Source organism: Ochotona curzoniae, unplaced genomic scaffold (genome assembly GCF_017591425.1).
Source record: "Ochotona curzoniae isolate NIBS_2020 unplaced genomic scaffold, NIBS_Ocur_1.0 scaffold_2453, whole genome shotgun sequence".
Taxonomy (NCBI): domain Eukaryota; kingdom Metazoa; phylum Chordata; class Mammalia; order Lagomorpha; family Ochotonidae; genus Ochotona; species Ochotona curzoniae.
Genome location: NW_024467094.1, coordinates 27626417 through 27636741, shown reverse-complemented (window position 1 = coordinate 27636741; position 10325 = coordinate 27626417). Strand labels below are relative to the sequence as shown.

The window sequence follows — 10325 nt, the reverse complement described above, 5'->3', positions numbered from 1 at the left end:
AGTGTGGCTGTCCCCACTCTCCACCTCCGGTCTGGCTTTGCCTGCTGTCCCCTGGTTACTACACTGAAGTGGAGCGTGGGACAAGAACATCGCAGCAGTCATGCTGTGTTCTTCTTGCTGCACTGGACCCAGGGGTGCGAGATCTCAGCTGGTTCCCCTCTGGAGAGCGTTAACTCCTGGGCTGCTTACTGTCAAGGTCCTCTCCTTCTCCCACTATGTAGCCCATGAGTGCTTTGTGGGAAGGTGCCTTGAGACAACAGGTCCCCTTCTGACTGGCACTCATGGAAGTCTTAGCTGGAAGCGGACAGAAATGGTGGCAGCTGTTTTCTTTTGGGCCGCTGCAGCAAAGCCACGGAGACTGGGCTGGCCGGGAAAAAGAGGACTTCACTTCTCACGTATCTGACGTCTGAGTCTGAGGTCAGGCCTGGCTGGGCTCCAGTAGGTCCCCTCTGCCGGACTACAGAGGGCTAGCTCCTCTCTGTATCTACGCTGGGCAGCAAGAGGCCTGGAGAGCTAGCTCCCAGGGGTTTCTTCCTAAAGCATACTATTCCCGTTCATAAGGACTCCAAATCCTCAAGCCCTCATAGCCAACACAGGCCCCACCTCCTAACATCATCTCTCTGGGGTCAGGACTTCAACATGGTGGGGGAGGGGAACGGGGGGGAGGGCGCAAACATTCCGTCCATGGCAGTGGCCAAATGCTGCTTATTTACTTTCATTCTTCCTTCTGCCACTCTGTTTAATGGGAAAACTTTTGTTTTCTTCACTTATTTCAGCCAGTGTTAAGAACGTTATTTATTTTGAAAGCAACACTGTCCAACTCCTTGCTTATGGCCTGGGAAAGCAGCAGAGGGTGGCTTAAGTCCTTGGGAAGTAGCTTCTGGTTCCTGGCTTTAGTCTGACTTAGCCCTGACTGTTGTAGCCAATTGTTATGGCCATTTGGGGAGTGAACCAGATGGAAAATCTCTCTCTCTCTGTCTCTCTTTCTCTCTCTCTATCTCTCTGTCTATGCCTCTCTCCCTGTAACTCTGCCTTTCAAATAAATAGTGAGGGACAACCATAGTAGCATCATGCTAATTCTCTGCCTGTAAGTGCCAACAGCCCATATGGGTGCTGCTTTGTGTCCTGGTTGCTTCCTGCTTATAGCCTGGGGGAGCAGTGGAGGATGGCCCAAGTCCTTGTGACCCTGTACCTGTGTGGCAGAACCAGAGGAGGCTCTTGGCTCCTGGCTTCGGATCAGCTCTGCTCTGAGCTCTTGTTGTAGCCATTTGAGCAGTGAACCTGTGAATGGAAGACCTTCTTCTTTCGCTGTAGAAACAACAACCAAAAAATAAATCTTCAAATAAAACAAATCCTGTTTGTTTTAAAGAAGCAATATAGCTGGGGCTTAAACCAAGCACTGATAGAGGAGGAAGGCATCCCAAGCAGTGATTTAACTGTTGCCACAAACATCTACCCTGTCCTTCACACGGATTGCCAATTTATCCAAGCCCAATGCACCTGTGCCCGGTGAGGTAACAGCTGATGCTCATTTCCCCAGCCGAATGGTAAATTCAACCAGCATCATTTACTAAGAAGCTCATTCTTTCCCCACACCATTTACTGGTTTCTGGTTTCTTTACCATGTCTTGTTGGTCTATTTGGGTATGGCTTTGCCAATATGAGCTGCTTTAACGTTGCACCTTTTTGAGACTGTCTTTGCTATTCTTGGCTTTTGTATTTCCCGCATATAATTTTAGGATCAGCCTGTCAACTCCCTCCACCCCCCCAAAAGGAAAACAAAACAAAACAAAAAAACAAAACCCAAAACTTTAGGAGCTTCTTCTTCTTCTTTTTTTTAAAAGATATTTGAAATGCAATTTGATTCTGATTTGGATTGAAAATACTGTGATGGAGTTATTAGCAGTCTCATATTTGAAACTAGAAAAAAGGGCCGGCACAATGGCTCAAATGGCTAATTCTCTCTGCAAGCACTGATATCCCATATGGGTGCTGGTTCATGTCCTGGATGCTCCACTTTCCATCCAACTCCCTGCTTATGACTCAAATCCTTGGGACCCGCTACCCATGTGAGAGACCCTGAAGCAACTCCTGGCTTCTGGCTTTGGATCAGCTCAACGGGAGGCATTGCCGCCATTTGGGGAGTGAACCAGTGAACGGAAGAGCCTTTTGTTTCTCTTTCTCTCCATAAATCTACCTTTCCAATTAAAATAAATATTTTTTGAAAGATTTATTTATTTTTATTACAAAGTCAGATATACAGAGAGGAGGAGAAATAGAGAGGAAGATCTTCCATCCAATGATTCACTCCCCAAGTGGGCACAACGGCCGATACTATGACGATCTGGAGCCAGGAGCCAGGAACATCCTCCAGGTCTCCCACACGGGTGCAGGATCCCAAGGGATCGGGCCGTTCTTGACTGCTTTTCCCAGGCCACAAGCAGGGAGCTGGATGGGAAGTGGAGCTGCCGGGATTAGAACCGGCACCCATATGGGATCCCGGCGTGTTCAAGGCAAGGACCTTAGCGACCAGGCCACGGCACCGGGCCCAAAATAAAATAAATCTTAAAAAGAAATAAAAGAAACTGAAAGAAAGCAACTGCATTCCAAAATAGCTAAAACAGTGAAGGCTTTCTTTTTTTTAACTTACATGTTTTCTACAGTGGTCCTCAGCTGAAGCACGTATTCTTAGCTCACATGTTGTGGCTCTGAGGCTGCAGGGCAGGTGTGTGTAACAGGAGACTTCGACTCCAGATGGCATTCTCACTCCCAGATCTGCATCCATGTCTGAGAGAGCAGTGGCCTAGGCAACCTCTACGTGAGGCTCCTACTGGGCTGCCAGAGCTGGCTCTACGGCTACCTCCCGTGGCGTGAGAGACATGAGCAGGCATGGCCACAAACTCCCAGTAAGGGTCTGCCGTGGACCTTCCAGCCAGCCAGGCAGACTTTTCAAACCTGTGGTTACTTTCGGGAGATACGCCATGAACTGAAGATTCTTCTTCTAGTAGAAGACAGAAGATATTGCCTTCCTTTGTCTGTCCTTAGCATCCACTTTGTTGTCACACCAGGCAACAGGGATGTTTTCACAGATGGGCACCTGATCTCTGTGCCAGTTAGGCACATGTTTGTAAGCAACTCTAGGAGTCACATCAAACATTCTGAGGGCACGCAGGGTCTGGATGTGGGAGCTGTCTCCTGGCCACCTGTGTCCCAGATGTTGAACTTGATGGGATCCTGGTGGGTGTGGAATGTGAGTGTGTGGACCTCAAACCCTCCAGCCAGGTGCCTTCCTTTTGGGCCAGCTGCCTGGCATCCCTCCCCCACTGTCAACCACTAGTACCAGTGTGACCTACAATTGGGTTTCTTCCTTGATAGCCATCACCAGACTGTCTTCCAGAAGCATCTCTGTGCCTAGAGATGCTTTAAAAGTGACCTTTAAAAGTAGATGTATTAGCTTTGCGCAGTGGCAGTATCATAGCCAATGAGGTTTATCCGAGGCACGATTATTGCTAATTGAAAACTTTTCCCAATACCCCGCCATGACGACTTGAAATATAGTTGGCATTGGCAAAAAAAAAAAAAAAATAAGTGTTTTGAGATACAAGTCACACACCATACAATCCACCATTTAAATAAGTGTATACTTCTCATCATTAAATACGTTAGCATACATATGTTTTCTGATATAACCTCATTATATAACCAAACTGGAATAAGTCCCTCTGTCCATCACCTAATTCATATTTAATTTTCTCCATTCATCTGGAAAGCTTTTGTTTATTTATTTATGCGGATTGCAGAGGCAGGGAAACAGAGAAAGCTCTCATTCTCTAGTTTGTTCCTCACTGTATCCAAGATGGGACAGGTCAAGGCCAGGAGACAGAACGTTAGTCTGTGTCTTTTCCATGAGTGGCAGCGACCCAAGTACTGAGGCATCACTTGCTGCCTTTCGGGGAGCACATTAGCAGAGAAGAGGAACTGAGAGTGGAGCTAGGATTTGAACCCAAACAGTAGAGCCAGGACTTGAATTCAAGCACTTTCATAGGGGGTGCCGGTGCTCTAAGCTATGTATGTCTTAACTGCTGGGCAGGTGCCCTAAATTGAAATTAGCTTTTGCTTCCTGTATCTTGATACTTATGTTAGTTGCATGCACATTAAGGATTTGTTTCATCTTCTTGAAAATCCAGTCCTTCTATGTAATCTGCCTTTTTTTCCCTGATGACTTCCTTGTTCTATGATCTTTTATGTATGAAAGTGACTCAGCTACTTCCACCCTCTTTAATAAGTGTTAGCATAGTATGTCTTGGTCCATCAATTTGCTTCTAATTCATATGTGTCCTTGCATTTGAAATAAGTTTCTTGGAAATAATACACAGTTAGGACATATTTTTCCTCCACTCTGACAATCTGTATTTTAATTGGTGTGTTTAGATCACTGATGTTTACAGTGATTATTTTAAAAGATTTTTATTGGAAAGGCAGATCTACAGAGAGGAGAGGAAAACATCTTCCGTTTGCTGATTCACTCCCCAAGTGGCTGTAACAGACAGAGCTGAGCAGAGCCAAAACCAGGAACCAGGAGCTTCTTGTGGATCTTCCATGTGGATGCAGGATCCCAGACTTTGAGCTACCCTCGACTGCTTTCCCAGGCCACAAGCAAAGAGCTGGATAGGAAGTGGACCAACCAGCACATGAACTGGTGCCCATATAGGATCCTGATGATTAAAGGGGGAAGATTAGCTGGTGGAGTCATTGTACAGAGGACCTACAGAAATTATTAATCCAGTTGAATCAACACTTACTACATTGTTACTTTCTGTTAACTGCCCTTGCTCTCAATCTCTTCTGGTTTTTGCCTCTCTCTCTCTCTCTCTCTCTCTTTTTTTTTTTTTTTGCCTTCTGGGGTTTCAACTGAGCATTTTATATGCTTCTGTATCTTTCTTTTCTAAGCTTATCAGTTATGCTTCCTTCCTAGTGGTTGTTCTGGACTTTGTTCTATGCATTTAGGGCTGATTCAAGTTCAGGTTGCAATAACACTGTACCTGTTCATGAGCTGTGCAAGTACTTGATACTAACAACTTAATTATACCTTTTCCTCCATTTCTTTGCATCATTGCTGTCATTTGCTTCGCTTACACAAAAGCAAACTCTCTCTCTCTCTCTCTCTCTCTCTCTCACACACACACAATTTTGAAAAAATTGCTATCAGTAAAATCATTTAAGAACAAGGAAAATGGCTGGGATGGTAGTGCATCAGGCTAATCCTCTACCCCGTGGTGCCAGGATCCCATATGGGCACTGGTAGTGTTCTGGCTGCCTCACTTTCAGTCCAGCTCGCATCTTACGGCCCGGGAAAGCAGAGGACAGCCCAAAGCTTTGGGCCCCTTCACCCATGTGAGAGAACCAGAAGAATCTCCTGTCTCCCAGCTTTGGATCAGCTCAGCTCTAGGTGTTGTGGCCATTTGGGGAGTGAACAAGCAGATAGAAGACATTCTACATTTCTCCTTCTCTCTTTGTAAAATGTGCCTCTTAAAGAAAAGTAAATAAATATTTTTTAAAAAGGCAAGGAAAACAAACAAAAAATTTAAAAATGTTTCTTTTTGTTTTAAAGGCAGAGTCATGGGAGGAAGAGGGACAGAAATCTTCTATCCACTAGTTCACTCCCCAAATGGCCACAACGACTAGAACTGGATCGGTCCAAAGCCAGAAACCTGGAGCTTCCTCCCCATCTCCCCTGTGAGTACAGGAGCCCAGGATTTGGGCCATCTCCTACTCCCAGCTTATTAGCAGGGAGCTGGGTTGGAAGCGGAGCAGTGAGGACACAAATGGCATGTTAATGTTGCAGGTGGAGGATTAACCAGCTACATCATTGCACCAGCCCCAGAAAATAAGCTTTCATTTTGCCTTCACTCATTCCTTCACTAATACTCTACCTTTATTTATGTATGCCTGAGTTTCTGACCTTCCCATTCTTTACTTTTTAATCAATGTCTGCCTAATTTTGAAAATTAATTGACCATTTTAAAAAGATTTATTTTGTTATTATTTGAAAGCTAGAGTTAACAGAGAGAAGGAGAGAAAGAGTGTGAGAAAGAAAAATATTTTCCATCTGCTGGTTCACTCCCAAAATGACAACAGCTAAAGAGCTGAGCTGATCCAAAGCCAGGAGCCAGGAGCTTCTTCCGGGTCTCCCATGGGGTTGCAGGGTCCCAAAGACTTGAGTCATCCTCCTGTGCTTTCCCAGACTGTAAGCAGGGAGCTGGGTCGGAAGTGAAGCTGTGGGACTAGAACTTACATCCGCATGGGATGCTGGCGCTGGAAGGCAGAATATTAGCTTGTTGAGCCAGCGCACTGGCCCCATAATGAACTGTTCTTAAAGATTTGTTTTATCCCTAGTGGTTCTCATCCTCTACACTACTTCCAGGGTTGCTTTAGTGGTTAATCGAGGGCAGTGGTCAGTAAGCAGGTTGTAGCCTCTTTCTGATGGGCCCTCAGTAGGAATGTTATGAAGAGCATGCAGTTTCCATGTATGCTGTACCCAGCTTTCTCAACTGCCTATACCCTGTTTGTCTCAATGCATGAAGTAAAGCCAATAAGCAAAGGTTTTTATTCAAATGCTTTGGCTTCCTTTTTTTAAACTTCAAAAAATTTAATTTATTTTATTGGAAAGTCAGATTTACAGAGAGAAAGAGACAGAGAAAGATCTTCCATCTGCTGGTTCACTCACTAAATGGCTGCAACAGTCAGAGCCTAGCCAATCTGAAGCCAGGAGACAGGATTCTTTTCTAGGTCTCCCATGTGGTGCAGAGTCCTAAGGTCCTGGGCCATCCTCAAGTGCCTTCCCAGGACACAAACAGGGAGCTGGATGGGAAACAAGGCAACTGGGACATCTTGCGCCCACATGGCATCCTGGCACACGCAAGGCAAGGACTTTTACCACTAGGCTACTGTACCAGGTCCCTGGTTTCCCTTTCGATTATGATACAGTACACTTATCATAAACTCACCACCTTAACTCTTTTTTTCTTTCCTCTTTTTTTTTTTTTTTTTTTTTTTTTTTTTAGGATTTTTGTTTTAATTGGAAAGGAAGACTTAAAGAGAGAGAGACAAAGGGAACGATCTTCCATCTGCTGGCTCACTCCCCAAATGGCCACAACAGCCAGAGCTGAGCTGATTTGAAGCTAGGAGATTCTTTTGGGTCTGTCACACAGGTACAGAGTCCCAAGGCCTTGGGCCATCCTCGATTGCTTTCCCAGGCCACAGGAAGGGAGCTGGATGGGAAGTGGGTCAGCCGGAACACAAACAGTAACCCATATGGAATCCTGGTGCTTTGCAAAGGGAGGATTAACCAATTGATCTATTGTTCCAGGCACTATCGTAACTCTTTCACACAAGGTACAGTTCAGTAGTGTTAAGTATAGTCACATGGTTATCCAAGTGACTTCCAGAATTTTCCATTTTGCAAAGCAAAATCTCTAAATATCCTCCCATTTTCTCTTCTCCCCACTCCTAGAAAGCACCCTCGCACACTCTGTATATATAAGAATTTGCAGATTCGAAATACCATCTTTATGTACAAGTAAACCCCATGTATGTGTTTGTGTACCCAGCTTCCCTTACAAGGTTTGTCTGTGTTGTGGCATGCCAGAATTTGCTTCCTTTATACCGCTGGCTAGTGCACCATCATCTATAAGGAGACAGCTCACAACTTGTTTCTGCATTCATTTGTCCAAGGACATTCAGGGGTTTCCTGGTTTTACCTACTGTCCTCTTGTTCATCCAGGACCACCCGCAGGATCACAGTCTGTCATTACCCCTCCTCAGGCCCCTCAGGGCTTTAGCAATCTCTCAGCCTTGTCCTTTCTTCCAAGGATCCCCAAGTGCTGAAAATCTGGGTGCTTTGTGCACCATCCCTCCTCTGGACCTGATCTGGTGTCTTTCTCATGATCAGACTGGAGTTACGGTTTTTCTGGAGGAAAGCTCTAATAGTCAAGTGCCATTTTTGTAGGTTTCTGTCAAGAGTCCACACTGCTCAGTTGACTCCTGCCTGGTGAATATTGACCTGGCTTCCCTGACTCAGGCATGCACTGCAGGTTTATCTAAAGTTCCTCTTTACTGCCCTTTCCACATTGCACTTGGGCCAGGAAGTTGCTTTGCCCTACCCACACTCCACAAGTGGGCAGTCAGTGCTCTACCTTCTGTTTTATTTTGAAAGAGTTATTTTATACGAAAGGCAAATTTTACAGAGAAAGAAGGAGAGACACACAGAGAGAGAAGTTTCATCCACTGGTCCACCCCACCAATGGCCGCAACAGCCGGAGCTGACCAGATTTGAAGCTGGGAGTCAGGAGTGTCCTGCAGAGTCCCAAGGACTTTAGCCATCCTTCACAGCTTTCCCAGGCCATAAGCAGGAAGCTAGACCAGAAGTGGAGCAGCCAGGGCATGAACTGGTGCCCATATGGGATGCCAGTACTAGCAGTCAGGGCATTAGCTTGCTATGTACCGGCCCCATTCTCCCTCTTCTCTCTCTCTCTCTCTCTCTCTCTCTCTCTCTTTCAGGTCTTCCATGGGTGCAGGGTTCCAAAGCTTTGGATTGGCCTCTACTACTTTCCCAGGCCGTAAGCAGGGAACTGGAGGGGAAGTGGGGCAGCCAGGACACAATTCGGCGCCCATATGGAATCCCAGAGTCTGCAAGGTGAGGATTTAGCTACTAGGTTTCCATGGGGCCAGATTCTTCTTTTTAAGCATCGAGTTTGTGTTTCAGTTACTTGAAATTCTTCTGCATGAAGATTTGTTCAGAGTAGATTTCTTTTCTGTCTTGTCTTTCTCTTTTCTTTCTTTTTTTTTTCTTTTGAGTAATTTTTTATTGGAAAGGCAGAGTTACAGAGAGGAGAGACAGAGAGAAAGATCTTTCATCTGCTGGTTCACTCCCCAAGTGGCTGCAACAGCCTTGTCTAGCTGGTCTAAAGCCAGGAACCAGGATCCTCTTCTGGATCTGCCACATGGATGCAGGGTACCAAGACTTTGAGTTATTGTCCCAAACCTTTGGGCCATTCTCTGCAGATTTCCCAGGCCATAAGCAGGGAACTGGATAGCAAATGCCTCAGCTGGGACACAAACTGCAGCCCATATAGAATGCCAGCACTTGCAGAGGGTGGATTAGCTGATTCAGCCATTGTGCCAAGTCCCACAGTTTTCTTTAAAATTAACTTACATTGCTTCCCATAAATTAGGAACTTAAAATAGCCTATTTCAATTGCCCCTCCCAAGCACTGGACTCTACTGACAGATGGTAAAGACTCTCATTTTGTATGTGAGAAAAAGTCTTTATTTTCCTGGCTTCGGATCGGCTCAGCTCTGGCTATTGCAGGCACTTGGGGAGTGAACCAGTGCACAGAAGATCTTTCTCTCTGTCTCTCATCTCTCTGTAAATCTGACATTCTAATATAAATAAATCACGTATATTTATGTAAGTATATATATTATATATACATTTGAAAGCAGAGTTACATGGGTGGGGGAGAAGAAAGAGAGAGAGAGAGAGAGAAATGTTTCATCTGATTCACTTCACCAGTGCCTACAACAGCCAGGGCCAGGCCAGGCAGAGGCCAGCAGCTGGAACTCCATCCAGGCCTCCCACACGGATGGCAGGGCTCCAAGTCCTTGAGCCATCCTCTGCTGCTTTCCCAGGCGTATTAGCAACCAAAGCTGGATGGCAAGCCACTGCACTGGCCCCTCCTCTGGCTTCTTCTGAAGTTTGCTCTTTTGTCACAGATTTTCAGCAATCTAATTGCTATGAATGTTACAGTCACTGTCTGTTTATGGCCATAATATCCAGAGTAAGACCTGTCTGAAGCCGGGAGCCAGGAGCTTCTTCCCAGTCTCCCACATGAGTACAAGGGCCCAGGCACTTGTGCCATTCTCCATTGCTTTCCCAGGTGAATTACCAAGCGCTAGATCAAAAATGAGGTGCATTAGCAAGGAGCAGGATCAGAAGCAGAGTAGCCAATACCCATATGGAATGCCAGCACTACAGGCAGCAGCTTAACCCGACAGGCCAGTACTAGCCCCAATCTTCAGCAACTTAACCACATTGTGCCAAAGTGTAGTTACCTTATACCTACCTTATTTAGCTTGATGTCTTCTGTCAAATGCTGCGGGGTGGGGGGTGGGGGGTGGCTGGAATTGACTAGTAACATGGCATCTGCTCCATGTTCTCTTTCTCTCTTTTTCGGAACTCCAGAAACATGTTAGATCTTGGCATTATGTTACATACAATGTTAAATTCTATTTTCATGTTTCTCACCCATTTTCTATCTCTGCTT

The 10325-nt window shown here is 45.6% G+C and overlaps 1 non-coding gene and 1 pseudogene across 1 annotated transcript; one reads left to right on the top strand and one right to left on the bottom strand.

Moving 5' to 3' along the window:
* Positions 1 to 626: 626 nt before the first annotated feature.
* LOC121170073 lies at positions 627 to 3541 on the bottom strand (annotated as a pseudogene).
* LOC121170619 lies at positions 3453 to 3593 on the top strand. The gene has a single exon (XR_005886038.1). It is a non-coding gene; the product is annotated as a U4 spliceosomal RNA (small nuclear RNA).
* The last annotated feature ends 6732 nt before the right edge of the window (positions 3594 to 10325 follow it).